This window comes from Lactuca saligna, chromosome 7 (assembly GCF_052625555.1).
Source record: "Lactuca saligna cultivar CGN05327 chromosome 7, ASM5262555v1, whole genome shotgun sequence".
Classification (NCBI taxonomy): domain Eukaryota; kingdom Viridiplantae; phylum Streptophyta; class Magnoliopsida; order Asterales; family Asteraceae; genus Lactuca; species Lactuca saligna.
The window spans coordinates 129,584,781-129,602,056 of NC_136423.1; the positions used below are offsets into that span (position 1 = coordinate 129,584,781).

The 17,276-nt window shown below is 36.0% G+C and overlaps 1 non-coding gene across 1 annotated transcript; it reads right to left on the reverse strand.

The window, feature by feature from the left end:
* Positions 1-3,198: 3,198 nt before the first annotated feature.
* Positions 3,199-3,305, reverse strand: LOC145007686 (small nucleolar RNA R71). Its single transcript, XR_013663058.1, has one exon. It is a non-coding gene; the product is annotated as a small nucleolar RNA R71 (small nucleolar RNA).
* Positions 3,306-17,276: the final 13,971 nt, after the last annotated feature.

Sequence of the window (17,276 nt, forward strand, 5' to 3'; positions counted from 1 at the left end):
TGAAAGGTCGGATATGATATATGATATATGTGCTATATGTGTTAAGATTAATGTATAAATTGATGTGTATGTTTATGGGCCGGAAGGCAATATGTTATGGGCCGGAAGGCAATATGTTATGGGCCGGAAGGCATTATGATATGGGCCGGAAGGCAAAATGTTATGGGCCGGAAGGCGATTATCTCAAGGCCTGGAAAGGCGTATATGCGTAAGTAGTATACTGGGGAACTCACTAAGCATTTATGCTTACAAGTTGTTATGTATGTGTTTCAGGTACTAGCGAGGACCGTGGGAAGGCGCCGGCATGATGCATACACACTGCTGCTATATGAGATCTTGGGGATTTTATATATGTATTTGATATGAAACATGGAATAAATACTATTGGTTGAATGAAATCACTTTATTTTAAAATGAAAAATTTATTTGAAAATTTGCGTTGTTACAAAGAAGATGAATCCTCGGAGACACTCCGAACTGATGAGATCACCAATCTATAATAACAACTTCCCATCAAACCTAAAAATTCACCGGAGTCCTCAACCTACCCCAACAACATGCTCAATACTTGGGGACAGACCTGCTGATTGCTATAGCATAGCAGCATACTCAATACCTGTACATAGATCTACAAGCACATCCAAAGTCTTCAGTATGATTGGACCACCTCACCAGGCCTTCAGTCTGTTTGGACCATTCTAAATTGTTGAGTATCTTCTTGGACCACCCCTCCTGGTGATCCTTCCCATGCAAACTGTTCTCACCTACTTGGGGTTCCGAACTCCTGATCCATTTCATGGGCTCAAACTACAGCCTAACCCTAGGCCTCATGTTGATCATCCACTCTCTCGGAAATCTGTGGTCTGCCACATACGCTGAATATCCCATCCACCCGAGCTGAATGCACTGTTGATCCCTGGCAGCTAATGATATTGCCATATTTATACATATCTTAGGCAATATTTATTTACATTTCTATTAATATTTTGGTTATTTGTATACAATAATGGTACTTATAAGTTTAAATAGTTATTTTGCAGCCAAATAGAAGCGTTTTCGAAGAAAGGGGCTGAAATTGACAGAATATGGAACTTTGGGGTATTGAAGAAAAGAAGAACTAAAAAATTCAGCAAAAGACGTACTCACGATGTGAATAGTTCATGATTCACGATGTGAGTGGAGAATTTCAGAATATATGCATGCGGGTGAAAGAGTCCTTGCCGAACACGCTTATTCCATATTCACGACGTGAATCCTTATGGTTCACGATGTGAACTCGAAAAATCAGAAAACTATATAATCTCTTGGCCCTTACGACTTTGGGGACTTTTGGCTAGTTGGAAGGCTTCCAAAGACGATTTTCAAAGAAGAAGAAGTTCTGGAATAGAGGTTTCAAAGCCAAAGGAGTAAAAGTTTCTTAATAGTTTATTTGTTTGGTACTTATAAACATGTTTCTTAATTTGATTTGTGTTTGTTTGATTGTTGCTATGAGCAGCTGAATCTAGATACTCTTGTTTAGCTAGATGAATCTTCTGACTTATGGATTAGTTTATTGATGATGGATTTTCTTAGTTGGTAAATTGCTTGTGTTTGATTTGTTACTACCTAGCATGTTAATAATTTTTTTCTTTAGTTACTTGAATTCATGTTCTGTGTAGCTTAGTGACCATTAAACTGCATGAACATGTATACCTACTGATTTAGTGAACATTGAATTACTAGAGCTAGGATCGACCAAAATCCTAGATAGTAAGTGAAGTAAATAAATTTAGTTGTGCTAGAGAACATAAATTATGATCATAGTTGTGTTTACATAATCTTACATAGCATATTCTTCATTATAACCAATTATGTGTTCAATTGTGTGACCATGCATAGTTTTACATGAATTAGTTAATTATTGGTAAATTTAGACCTAAATTACTAATACAATATAAATTAGATCACCAACTTTGATTATCAATGATTGTTAACTAACCATAAAGAAGAAGTGGATTCGAACTAAACAAGAGTGTCTTTAGTAATTGATTAAAATTGAATTAAGTTCGTTTGGTCTTGCAAATCAAATAAAAACCCTCATTTTGTTAGTAATTATGTTAATTTAGGGTTAAATAGATTAATTAGTTAGCATTGTTCCCTGTGATCGACACCCAACTTACCCAACTATTCTATAATTCGATTAGGTACACTGCCTAGGTGCATTTTAGTTAGTTGAATTAGTTATGTTATAAATATTAAAATTAGTGTGTACTTCTGTGCACATCAAGTTTTTGGCGCCGTTGTCGGGGAACGGCTCAGTTAATTATTAGTTTGTTTGCTTTAAATTAATCGATCCTTTTTATAGGGTAAAACCTGCAAGAAGTTATTTTTCTGTTATATTTTTACTTTTATTTTTTTCTACATTGCAAGACTCACGACGTGAGCCTTATAGATCACGACGTTAGAACTGAAGTTCTTAGTTTTATTTATTTTAGTTTGTCTTTCTTAGTTCAGTTTTACGTTTTTATTTTTTGTTTTATTTCAGGAGTTCATGACCAGATGCTCTAACATACCGTTGGTGCCACCACTTGAAGATCCTGAGTCTGAAATTCACAAAAAGAAGGATAAGAACGTGAAAGAAGATCAAACACCTAAGAAGACACCTTTAAAAGAATTCAAGTCAGTGTTCTCAAAGAAGTCGGGGAAGAAAATGAGGGAGTCAAGTTCATCTTCAAAGAACAAGAGCAAGGTTGAAAATTTAGATCAAATACCCGTTCAAACCGAGTACGAATATGATACTGAGCCTAAATTTGAATTACATACAAGTAAACCCGAAAACGAGTGAAAGAACGAGATGGCGAACATTGAAGAGATATCCATGGGAGCTTACAGAAAGAGAATCTGAGATGATGTTGGTTCAGGCTTAGTACAACCTACCATTCCTGCCACCGCCACATTCGAGCTAAAAGGACATATCCTTTCTGAACTGAAGGATATCCCATTCTATGGAAAAGATCATGAGGATGCGTTCAAACACTTAGATGAATTCAACGACATTGTTGAATACTTTAATGTCCCGAATGTTAACAGAGATACCATTTTGCTAAGGATGCTTCCTGTTACTTTTAAAGGAGCTACGAAGGATTGGTTAAAAGCACTACTTGGGCTCAAATGCGTGAGCAGTTTCTAGACCAATTATGTCCACCATACAAGATAGCTAAACTCAAGAAGGCAATAGCTAATTTTGAGCAAAACCTAGGGGAGTCACTTTACGAAGCATGGGAGCGTTATAAAGGGTTGTTAAGGAATTTTCCTCAACATGACCTTAACATTCAACAAGAAGTGTCCATATTCTATGACGAGGTCAATGTGATGACAGGACAACTCCTTGATTCTCAAGGACAACTTACAAAGAATAATTCGGGCGAAGTCAAGGAATTAGTTGAAGAATTTGCAAAACATTCTCGTGAAAAGCACAATCCAAGGAATGAAAGCATGAAAGGAGTTGGGGGTGCACATTCTGACGAAATGGTTGCTATGATGGCAATGTTAAATACTATGGACCGGATATTGACTCAAATGGACCAATCAATTCATGCAATTAGAGTTGGTTGTGAATGATGTAATGGGCCACACTTGACTAAAGACTGCCATTTGGATGAGTATGGGAACAAAGAGGATCAAGTTTGCTATTCAAGTGGAGATAAATATGATGAGGACTGGAGAAAACCAAAGAAAGAGTAGCTGCCATACGAAGAATACAAGAAGCAAAAGGAAGAGAAATATAAGAAGACAGGTCGAGGCTTTTACCAAAAAGAGCAGCCACCAACCAAGAAGAAAGTAGACTTAGAAAACATGTTGCCCCGATTCATGGAAGCATCCAAGATAAGACATGATGATATCAATGCAGTGCTAAAGGAACACATGAATATTATGAAAGAACAACACAAAATGATGATTGACCAGCAAGCTTCATTAAGAAATCATCAAGCATCGATTCAAAATTTAGAAGTCCAAGTCGGTGAACTTACTACTTTGGTTAATAACAAATTATCTTCACAACTTCCCGAAAAAGAAAGCTCAACCTCATGTTATGGCTATTGATATTGAAGAAGAGGCAATCTCTGAGTTCTTGGAGGCACTAGAAGTAGAACCAAAGCATCCCGATCCAAAGCCAAAGAAGCCGAAGCTCGAAAATGAAGACATTGCTGAAACACCAGACTCATGTCGTGAGTCCGCTATGCTCACGTCATGGGCCCGGTCTGAACAGAAAAATTCAAAATTCGTTCCTTCTTATCAACCGCCTTTACCATTCTCATGTCGAGCTAACCTTAGTCTACTAGAAGGGGAACATTTGTAGTTTGTTCAGCTAATAAAGGGTATTCCAACTAATACCCCTTTTATCGATTCGCTTTCGAAAATTACAGCATACGTGAAGCTCCTACAAGACTTGATAGACACTTGTCAGCAACTAAAGAAGAATTCTAAGGTGATTCTAAGTGAGAAAAGCTCAAAAGCTGTATTAGAAGAGTTTCCTAAGAAGATGGGGATCCTGGACGCCTTACTCTTCCATGTAAGTTCGGGAATAATTTGAAGATTTATGCTTTAGCCGATTCTGGGGCTAGCATAAATTTGATGCCTTTTTCACTTTATCAAAAGCTGGATATTCCGAAGCTGAAGGCTACAAAGATGACTATTCACATGGCAAACCGTTCAGTGACACAACCCCGGGCATTGTGGAAGATATTCTCGTAAAAACTGGGAAATTTGTTTTTCCAATAGATTTTATAGTATTAGATATGTAAGAAGATCCCGATGTTCCGATTATTCTTGGTCGCCTGTTACTAAACATTGTTGGGGCTTCGGTTGATATACGCGAATCTAAGCTCACCGTGAGAGTTGGAGATGACAAGGAAATTTTTGGAATGGAAGATGGATTTCAAGGATATGATGTTAAGGGTGAATTGTTAAATATTGATGAAGACAATGAAATTGAAGAATTGGAAAAGCTTATGGAAGAAGAAATCAAGACAGCTGATCAAGTCAAGCGCACTAAACCAAGGGCATCCGTTCCATTTTTCGTTGAAGTTATTACTTATACAAAACCAACATATTTGATAAGTGAGGAAAGTAATCAGATGTAAAGTGATGAAGATGAGGTTACTTCCAAGGAAACGGTTCCAAAGGCAAAAGAAGAGAGGTCCTTATTGAGCTAAAGAATAATGAAGAAAAACTGGAAACAAAAAGGACCAAAAGAAAGCTTGACATAGACGGGGCGAAGACTAAAAAGGAAAATTCGAAAAAGGCATACATTAGACGAGGTCAAGCATACAAGAGGCGATAGAAGGAGCAGAAAATCCAGGTGGTAATGGACTCATCGTTAGATTCAATGTAGCAGGTACGGAGTCCGACTCACGACTTCATCAAAAAGAAGCGCTTCTCGGGAGGCGACCCGAGTTTGGTTTGGATTTTCTTTTCTTTTTAGTCTTTCCATTTTTATTTTTCTAGGAAAGTCAATCATATCATCTACAACATTTTATGCAACACTGAGTGTCATTCCTAAAGATTAAGTGGTAATAATTATGAAATATAGTTAGTAAAATTTGGGATTAATTATGAAATTATTTGCTCAGACAGAACTCACAACGTGAACCTTTATGATTCACGACGTGAGTTATGGAAAACTTACGAAAATCTGTTAGTTAGCCCGATACATGCTCCATCCCATTAAGTTTCAATTAGAATGGACCAAATTCCCAGCCCAATGGATCATTCATGAAAATTTTCAGCCTACACTAGATTCACGACGTGAATTTTGAATAAACACGGGTCCACTGTTAAAGACAAAATCCAATTGACCTAATTCATTTCTTATTCCCCTACGAAGTGAACGTGTTTCCTCTGGTCCCCCCCCCCCTCTTCGAAATTGCGGCCGCTATTGTAATTCATCATCTTAGGTAATTTAATCTTCTTCACATTATTTATTGTAGACTTGTTTGCTAGATTTAGGGGTTAGGGTTTGCATTTCACTTCAACCTTAAAAATTGTTACCCTATTTATGTGAAGTTGTTGTTACATACGCTTGTAATGAGTTCAAATGGCCTTAGGAGTGAACCCCATTGACATTGTTGACCTGATTTGAGTCCTGATATGTCCGATTTCGGTTTCTGCTTACGAACTCACGACGTGAATCCTTAGGGGTTCACGATGTGAATCCTGGACCTTTACAATTCTTGGTTCTAATTAATACTAATCTTTTGGGATGTATTTTTTGGTTTTTTTTCTATTTATTTTTATAAGTATGACCCCCATAAGAGAGGTTCCAACCAAGGTTGCTAGTCTCCATCTATTCTACAATTTCCCAACAACAATGCCCCGAGAAATTTTGACTCGATGGAACAACCATTTAGGGTGGCTTTACAAAAGGGAGATTGCAGTTGCACCCACCATAAATTGGACACGTTTAAGGGAAGTTGGACTTGTGGATAGGATGTCCTCTTTTCTTACAAAGATGTTTATTGCAGGTGGTTTTTCGTTTACTTTTTTGGGGTGGCTTAATCTTTTCCGCATTCAATAGAGGGTTTATAAGGAATTTTGTGTGGAGTTTTTCTCGACAGTGACATTCCAAGAGAATGTCCAAGATCATGATTTTTAGCAAGCTTTGGTATTCCGTCTCGGGGGAGAGTACCACGAATGCAGCCTTACGGAGTTTTCTTGGAGGGTGGGGATTTATAATCCCCAAGAGGCAATGATTCCTAAGTTGGGCATGTTCTTGAGGGAGGCGGTCAGAGGTTATGTAGATGGTGCTACTGGGTTTAGTTTCTGGCACCAATGTCGAATCGCGGTATTCTTGGATTCTTCATTTCAGGTTAGTTTCGCTTCATTGTATCGTGGGTGGAAGGCACCAATGTCAGCCCACTAGATTTCGGTTATATGTTAGTAGAGGTATGTCATAGGGGTTGTATATAGTTACGTAGGATAAATTAAGGACTCTTGATCTAGGCTCTTTTACCTATTCCTTGTTTAGTTGTGGTTCTAGGGTAGGGTCATCTGTCCAGGTAGTTATCTCACCTCTAATTATATACAGTCAGGAATTCCTTAGATTTTTGCTACAGTATTGTAGTGATCGGTTAGGTTTGTATTCTGGTATCGAGTATTCTGATAAGCTGTGGTGACCTGTTAGGCCTATATTATATTATCGAGTATGCTGATAGGCTGTGGTGATAAGTTAGGTCTGTATTCTACTATCGAGTATGCCTATAGGCTGTGGTGATCGGTTAGGTTTCTATTATGGTATCGAGTATGTTGATAGGTTGTGGTGACCTGTTAGGTCTGTAATCCGGTATCGAGTATGTTTATAGGATGTGGTGATCTATTAGACCTGTATTCTGATATCGAGTATGTCGATAAGCAGTGGTGATCAGTTAGATCTGTATTATGGTATCGAGTATGCTGATAGACTGTTGGCATTCTATTAGATCTGTATTCTGGTGTCGAGTATGTTGTTATTCTATACTGATCTGCTAGATCTGTATTCTAGTATTGAGTATATTATTATGCTTTAATGATCCGTTAGATCAGTATCCTGGTATGTACGATGTGGCAATGCTATAGTGCAATGTTGGATCTGTATGTTATCTGTACTTAGTGGTTATCATTTGGTGGAGTGACGTAGGGACTGTTTGTGGTTATCTAGGATAACCTGAGAACTCTTGGTCTAGGCTCTCTTGCATGTTCCTTGTTTGGTTCTGACTCTAGTGTAGGATCATCTGTTTGGGTGGCTATTTCACCTCTAGCTACTTATGGTTATGCATTTCCTGGAGGTTAGCTGGTAGTGCGACTGTATGTTGTGAGAGGACTAGAAGGCGGAAGTGAGTTATGTGATTGTTGTTTTCCTGTTTTATGTGTCTGCTTGATCCTTGTTTGTGGTGGTGGGTTGAGGTGGTCATGCTTTGTGTTGTAGGCCAAGATACCCAATGCGGGCCGGATGTAAGCCAAAGTAACAGAGGCTCGGGAGGAGCGGTTGGATTGAGGTGGTAGACCAACAAACCCTAGTATTCTGGTCTGGATAGACTGAAGGCCTGCAAGGCGGTCCATTCATGTCGAAGGCCGAAGAGAAGCAATTATGCATGCTTGTATGTTTATCGTATGGGGTATTTTGGGGAAAACTCACTAAGCTTTATGCTTACCCAATTGTTATGATTTCAGGTATTATCGGTGATTACGGAAATGAGAAGGCGGGATTGTACACACTCATCAACAACATTGAAGATTCCTTGTTTTCTATGATACTCTGATTTTTAATAAATATAATTTGGAATAAATTGTTTAATAAATAATGGATTTATAAATTGATAAGTTTTACCTTAATAAAAATGAAAAAAAGATGGTTGTGAAATTAGGACAAAAAAAAAAAAACCTTTATATTTGTTTCCAAAAGTTACACGACACTCCTTCCTTCTTCCTTAGGCTATCAAGTGTGGTGAACGTAAGACACATAGGAGGCTGACGTTGAGCCCCCTAAGACGCATGAACACTGTCCCCAAGGTCGGTGCTTTGACTGTGGTATGCACGCGAAAACAGATTATTTGATTGGCCATTTGACTTTTTCAACCGTTGGGGGAGCATCTGACTATTTTGACTGTTTATATATAAAAAAAAAAAAAAAAAAAACATTCAATTACTAATAAATCTCTCTCTATATATAACATTCATTTTACGTTTCAAACACACACTCTTTCAACGCAAACACACATATTCAACAAAAAAAATACTCCTTCCTCACATATTTTTATGGATCCAAATCAAAATACCCCAAACACTCCAAATGATCCATTAACAAATCTTAGTTACATGCAATTGATAACATCTTCAATCCAACAACAATCTATATTCATCAATCTTTCATACCACCCATACTACTACCAACAACAACCGCCACCACCACAATTCAATCAGCCACAATTTCAAGTCTTTCAACAACAACCTTGTCCGCAATTTCAACCCCAAACTTCTCAACGTCAACATCCTTCACAACCATCTCAAGTTCCATTATCTCAATCTCAACCTATAAACCTCGACAATGATGACGACGACAACGGGTTTAAGAAACACAACCAAGTCATAGAAGGCAAAAAAAAATCAAAAGACCCAAGGAAAAAGAAAAGTACGCAATGGGCTGAAGAGGAGGAGGAAACTTTAGCTAAAACTTGGATTTTCACATCATAAGATGGGGATGTCAACAAAGGGCAAACGGGTTAAAATTTTTGGAATCGTGTTTTAGACCACTTCCACAAGTTATTAGGAAGGAAAATGCGTCGGACATATGACTCGATCACTGCAAAATGGTGTGACCTTCGAGCGGCTAACAATCTTAAAAATACGCATAGAAGTGGTAGCAACGATTTCAACATTTTATCAACTGCATTGTACCAATTCAAAATTACCAACAATGGTAAACCATTTGCCAACCAAAAAGCGTGGGAAGTTTGTCGTAATGGTCCAAAATGGGTCCTTTAACCGGATACGGCGCATTCGGGATCTACCATTGGCTCCAACAAAAGGTCGAGAACGTCCGAGTCAGACATTGGTGTTAGCCTAGACCTTAATGATGAGTTCAACGCCACTGAGGGGGGGGGGTCCACTGGACGTCCAATTTCGTCGACCACCAGGAAGGGACAAAGCGAGAAAGGGGGGTCTTCAAGTGGAAAATCAACCAATGAGGACGTACTAATGGAGAAAATAGACGAAACTCTAAGCTTTTTAGAAAGAAAATTTGAATCAACGGAGAAAACTCGTCAACGAAAAATGACACTAATTGTGACATCCCCATTTTCACGGCCACAAAAGACCGATTTTGTTTATGCTTTATAAAAATCAGAGTACCTCCTTTAATAAAAATGTTGCGGAATTTGTTCCCAGTAAAACATGATAAATACGTTATGAAAGCATTTCCGAAGAAAAGTATTTTTATTCATTTTAAAACATTTGGGATGTCATCGTCAATACAGAAACATAAGCATAAACAGAACTTACATTCATTATCACTAGTGATTTATATCTCCTTAATCTCTCAGTGTAATGTGACTTTATATCAACACATGTGATATAAATAAACTGAGTGGGTCAGGTTGGGAAACCTGGTGAGTACATAGGGTTTTCAACCCACAATAATATAATTATTATGTTTAATCATCAAACAGTTAACCCAATTACCCATCCCTATTATCTTCTTTACTCTTAAGGATCTACCCTAAGAATCAGTTGTTTCTCATTCATTCAGTCCTAAGGATTATCCTAAGGAATAGACAAGAAATCCATCGTTGCTAATGACAAATCTGTCAAGCACAACTGCTAATATAATCACTTAGGCACAGCTGCCAGAATTGTGACATTCTTTATGGGACACATCTGTCGGTATAGTCCTTTAGGCGCATCTGTCGGAGTTATGAGGTTCTCTATTAAGCGCTTCTGTCGGTAGAGTCATTTAGGCACATCTTTCAGGGTTATCTCGCTTATTGACAGTATTGTTTTCGAGAGTCCACTCGCAATACAGGTCAATGGGTTTCTAGAGTACACCGGTGAACACATCGTTCACAACACCTACAGGTTGCGAGCCTGGTAGTGTTCCACTAGACTGTCTAGAATAGTCTGTGGTTGTCATCCATACTTTGCTAGATGACGGGGCCAACATTTGGGAACAAGGTTTCTCACATCGTCCACCTCTCACCCTTACCTCATGGTCTATATCACCTCTCAACTCATCATCCAACTCATATTTCATCTACCCATGTTTTACCCAACATATTAAGTAGATATATATATATATATATATATATATATATATAGTTTAAATCATATAAAACTTGTATAAAATCGTTCATCCAGCATAGATACCAAGTATACAGATAATATGCACACATAGCACGTAGTTTATATAAAATACTTCATATCTATGTGTAAGATGAAAGGGACCATGCACTCACTCGAAAAGGTGGTGACTCGGCACTCGCACAACACTTCGTTACTCTTAACACAATTTTCCTCAGACAAAACCTAGTATCATTACCACTAGAGTTTAGTTTAATATTCACCGAGACTAATTAATAGTTTAACTATTATTACTATTATATAAGCATTAAAAGATATTTATATAACCCATAATAATAGCCCAAGTACTTATTATAAGATCCTAATAACATTATTATATTAAAACATAAGTTATACTAAAGATAGGTTAGGCGTAGCTCACTTACAGCGGCTTTTTCTCAAAAGCGGGCTTTCGCTGGAGCAGCGTTTTCGAGCCGAAAGGATCTTTTCTCGGGACTTTGGGAGCCTCGGGGCTTCCTTCGGGTGCTAGGGGGTTTACCTAGACTTTAGGGGGCTTAAGGGAGGCTAGAGAGAGTATAGAGAGAGAAAGTGAAGTTGGGATGGTGTGAAGAATGAGGGAACCCGACACCTCTATTTATAGGCTGGAAAACAGATCTACTCATCGAGTCCATGCCACATGTCACCTTCTGGTGGCTTGCCTTGGGGAGAAAGCCTTGGCCCATATTCAGTCACATCACCCGATTTCGCACAGCACCCTGTCGACTTCTAAACCTGTAACTTTCGCATACGAGCTCCGTTTTCGACGTTCTTTATATCCACGCGTAGGTAAAAACAAGATCTACAAATTTTTTTAGATTCCATCGGCTATTTCTCTACCGATCTTAAATTTAACAGTATGAGGAGATTATACTGTTAAATGTCCGCATAAAATTCATAACTTCTACACACGGACTCCGTTTTTGTCCGTATTTTTATCATTGAGCTCCTATTAATGAGATCTTCAACTCTCATTTAGGTCGCATAGTCCAAAAATCGCTCAAACTAAAATTCGAGTTTCGAGTCGTGCACTGCTATGCCACATCTTAGAAAACTCATAACTTCCTCATACGAAGTCAGATTTTGGCGTTCTTTTTTGTATGTTCTCGGTTTAACGTATACTACAACTTTTGTTTATATCACTAGGGCTAAAAAGTCCACTATCGTAAATTCACTATTTACGTCTCCCGGTGTCGTGCCAGTTTTGTCGTAAAACTTCGACGGACCATAACTTTTTCGTTATAACTCAGATTCCGACGTTCTAAATAATCTTTTGTCGAAAAGTCGTTTTCGAACCCTATTATCTCTAAATTGATTAGCCCGGATCTACAGACGTTACAATAACCAATCTTCAAATTTTAAACATGGTGTCGCAACCGAATCTCGACCCGAAAAATTTAAGGGCGCTTTTAAAAATTCAACAAGAAGTTCTCGACAAATATCGCAACTAGATTCTATGTTTTTTATGCTTTTTAGTAATTTAGGTTTAATTCTCTATGTTTTTTTATATTTTTTTTAGTATTTTAGTTTTAATTTTCTATGTTTTTTTTATATATTTTTTAGTAATTTAGGTTTAATTTTCTATGTTTTTTATGGTTTTTTTTAGTATTTAGGTTTAATTTTCTATGTTTTTAGGTTTAATTTTTTATGTTTTTAATTAATGTAATGTGGTTTCAATTAATGTAAAATATTTTATTATGTTTTAAATTATGTTTTTATTTAATTTAATCATTAAAAAAATTATGTTTTCAATATCTAGTAGCTTGGTGGTGAGTTGGTTGTGAAATTAACGTGACGTAGAGGTGGCAACGTTTTTCGGTGGGTTGGTGATGACCACTCCACATAGCCTTATTCCTTCTTCACTTTTTTCACTTCTGTAGATTTTTAATTAGACGTGATTACCATCCAAATGAGAAAACACAATCATCTCTAGATGGATTCCTAACCATGGATGCATTCAATTGTTTATACCCCCATCTCCTTTCAACGGATTAAACTAGGGTTTGGATCGATTAATTTGCATCAAAGGTTTGAAATCAAGTCTATATTAATGAGAGCTCAAATCAACTCTAAGATTACTTTTTTGTGGTGTGTGATTTCTTCATTTATATTTTTAGTTTTGCGATTCCAATGTGTTTTTATGGGTATGTGATTTTTTCATGTGTTCTTTTTCATAATTCTTAAATTTAAATGAACTTGCAATGCTTTTCGTTTTGGTATTGTAATCATCATTTTTGTGGCAAGCATCTTCAGATGAAAATTGAAAGATCAAGTCGATGAAGCAATCAAGAGTCAAATTAATTTTGTTTTAGATGCTAAAACTAATGATGAAGTAAAATGTAAGGTTTTATGTATGTTAAAGGAATGATGAAGTAAAATGTATGGTTTTATGTATGTTAAAAGAATGATGACACAACGTAATCAAAAGTCAAATTTATTTTTTGTAGATGGAAAAATACACTGAAAATTTGAAAAAACTAAATACATAGCTGTAGTTTGATTTGGATTTGCCGATGAAGAAACGTATAGTTTTAGTGATGAAAGTCGATATATTTGGAAGAGAGATATGGTGCTATGGGAGGATTTTTTTTTTTTTTCCTTCTCTTTATTATTCTAAAATCTAAATAGAATTAAAATTGGTTTAAGGGTATAATAATCCAAACAGTAAATTACTGAAATCATTCCTGTGGTTTGGTCAAAATTGCACGTTTGGTCCCTAACTTTTTTTTGCACTCGGATTGTCCCTGTGGTTTGATTTTGTTGCGTTTTTCATCCCTATGGTTTGGTAAAAATTGCATGTTTGGTCCCTAACTTTATGTATGTAAGGGACGAAAAACGCAACAAAATCAAACCACAGGGACGATCCAAGTGCAAAAAAAAGTTAGAGACCAAACGTGCAATTTTGACCAAACCACATGGACGATTTCAGTAATTTACTCTAATTCAAACATTTATTATTAATTAAGTGGATGGATCAAAAAAATCCTTGGAAATACCAGCTCCCTTATAAAAAACTGGTCAAAATGTTATCTATTTTATGCAATTAACCCAATAATTTTAGATAGAAACTTATCAAAAGTATGTTACATTTCTTATAAGTCAACTTGGTAAAAAGAACATGATTCATATATTAAAACCAAAAGCTCATAAATCATAACTTTCAACACTAGAGTCCAAACTTAAAAGGTCCAAAAGAACCTTGATCTGACTTCATGGTTATAAACCAAAGCCTTATTTCTTTATCCTGTGTTTGAAACCTTCAATCCAAATGATCATCAACACTTCGATCTGTAGAAAAAAAAAATCACAAACCTTGCATTAGGTGGTGTTACATTTTTAATTGAGAAGTAAAGATGAAGTTTACCTGGAGAGCATCTTATTTGACATTTGCGTTCACAACGTTGCATAAGCCTTGCTGAGAATAATTAAGCAAAATGGTAAGCGTAATCGATATAATATGTGAATTGAAAGGAACAAAATTACATTTTGCTAATGTAAAATTAACAATCAATGTAATGAAGACAACTGATATCTTGATTTGAATCCCGAACGATGAAAAAAACTAGGAAATTATTCAATCTCTGTTTCCATAGCATAATTAAATCCCCAAACACGACTTATACATATGATGCTATTGTAATGATGTTTGCAACAGATCAATTAAGGCTCCAGTCATTTGCAAATAAGGTAGATTAGGTTTTTGTTTCAAGCTGGAAATTTTACAAGGGATTTCTTTGTAGATTTAACACCAACAAAATGGATGAAATACAAGTTCAGATCGACTAGGATCGTCGATTGATGGTTATGGATACCATAGTTTGGTGAACTTTACCATTTTCATTTAGTATCCACAGAAATACAAGCTCAGATCTTCGGATTTAAACAAGTTATACTCAAGAACAGATCAATAGCTGTGTGCGTGTATTGAAAACAGAAATCGGAAAAGTGATCGGTCGGAGACACTTACTGTTGCTATTAACACAGCCGGTGGAACAGGAATCAAGGCAGTCGATACCTTGGGATTCAACCTGAGTTATATCGTTGGACGACATGATTAGAAGCACTGCTAATGCTACTGCTGCGATCATCGTCTTCTTCTCCATTGAATTCGATTGTGCTTTTTCCCTAAAACTTTTTGAGGTTAGAGGTTTATCCAGAACACCAACAAAATCTAGGCTATTTATAGAAAATTCTCATTCCCTCTCCTTTTGTAGAAATTCCTATTTATATTTTTAACTTATATATATGTTTTTTAACCGATTAAAGTCATTTGTCAATTATCAATTAATAAGAGTAAATTACAGGAATGGTCCCTCTGATTTAAAGTAATTTATATGTTTATCTTTAATTTATATTTTTTTAACTTGAAACTTATTTTAACAAAAACAAATGGTATCCATAAGTAAGGAGTGGTTCTTTTATTGTTTTTGTTACACCTCATTTGCAATTTAGAACCTTCGTTGTGTGGTATGCGGTACTCAAAAATCTCAAACTGCAAATGTGATGCGATTTACGATTTTGGCTCTAAACGGCACCACCATACACACCTTAATTATTAAATTATATATGAAATCGGAATATTTTTTTTTAATGATAGAATGTAATTAAGAAAATAGCATTTTGTGATTTTATTGATTAAAGTTCAAACAATTGGTAAAAATTATCTCCACATTTATGTAGAGAGCATTTCAGAAATTGAAAACAAAAATATCATTTTTATGCGACAAAGTAATTTTCATTAAAATGTCCAACCGTGGCGGTGGTCAAAGGTGGCAGCCTTGAAAATATAGTCAAACTACATCAATTTGGGTATTTTTTTTATCATTACCAATACCTCGGTCGAATGGGTTTGTAAAAAGTGGTTAGCTTGGACTTGAGCCCACAGCTTGAAACGCTCCATGTTATCATTCATTTAAAACTGGTTAGCCGTATCTAATTGTAGAATTGAGGATATAGTCGTACTCAAAACTTGATAATTAGTGTACGTATCAATATCATAATCATTACTACTGGTTAATACATTTTGATATCATTAGGTATGGTTAATATTATTAATACTATAAACGACGGTGAGTGGAAAACCGTCGTCCATATTCGCAGCCCTTAAAACTCAAGAAACTTTTGAGCCGCATAAACTCAAAATTTGCGGTTGTGTGCAGTTCATCAATCAACTCCTCCTTCTACCCATGATTGCGGTTGTGTGCAGTTCATCAATTGGCTCCCACAACCGACTACCGACAGTTTCTTATCCACATTTGTCTCCTCCTTCTTCTCCTTACGTTGGCATCCATCCCTACAACTTCCCACCATGGAGCGGTTGAATCCCATCATCTCCAACTCCTTTTTACATATAAATAGAGCTCCATGAGAATATTGGAGCAGATATCTATGCTTCCATCGAGATCTAGGTATCGTTTCTCTGTCCAATTATTTAGTCCCAAGTATACATCTTCTCTCTAATATTTCCCATGCATCTTGAAACCCTTGCTGGACTTCTGATCTAATTTTAAGTTTTGATTTGATTGATTTTTTAGCAGGCGCGAGAAGATTTGTTCAATTGCAAACCATATAAGAAATCAGAGCTCAATCGGGTGAAAGGAATATGAGGCGCATGAGGGTTGGTGTTTCTCACGAGCTCTCACACACACATAGAACACGTATGTTATGGATTATCATGCTTCACACACACACACAGAGAGAGAACAGGTATGTTATGTATTTTCTATGTTTCAATCAATTTGTTGAATTGCTTCGTGTTATGCTTATCAGATTAATGAATCGCAAGTGCATTTCTTTTTTATGCTTATGAGAAAAATGTTAATTTTGTTCCAATATAATTATTGTAGAGGACTGTATAAAGCAAATAATAAATGCCACAAAGGTTTTTGGATTTTAATTATTTAGTAAAAAATCATATCTAATTGGTGATTATATTTATACATCTTGGAATTTAATAAAATGTTGAATTTTTTTTAAGTAAATAACAATGAGCTTTGCATACATTGCATTTAAATTTAGTTGTTTCTATTTCATAGTCAATATTATAAGCTAATTATTTTATATATAATGTTGATTTACATGTTTTGTTTATTTTTTTTTATATATTATATAGAAATTGATCAAGAGTATTTCCTGTTTTTCAATCATAATGTTCAAGGTATTTGTATGGAAGAAGTATATAAGATGTTAATAACTAAGAAGGTTTGATGTGGTTTAAAGATGTATTTGTAGGGTTTCTTGTGTTTTATGTAGTGTTTTGCAAATCCCTCCTACTTGTCAAAGTTGTATCTGTTGCTATTCTTTTACTTATACTAGAAAAATAATAACATCTACTTACCTATAATGACAATCTACTTACAATTTTCATGCAAGTAATAAAGAAGTTCATCTCCTATATTAGAATATTAGGTAAAGTAAGATGTTATTCTTTA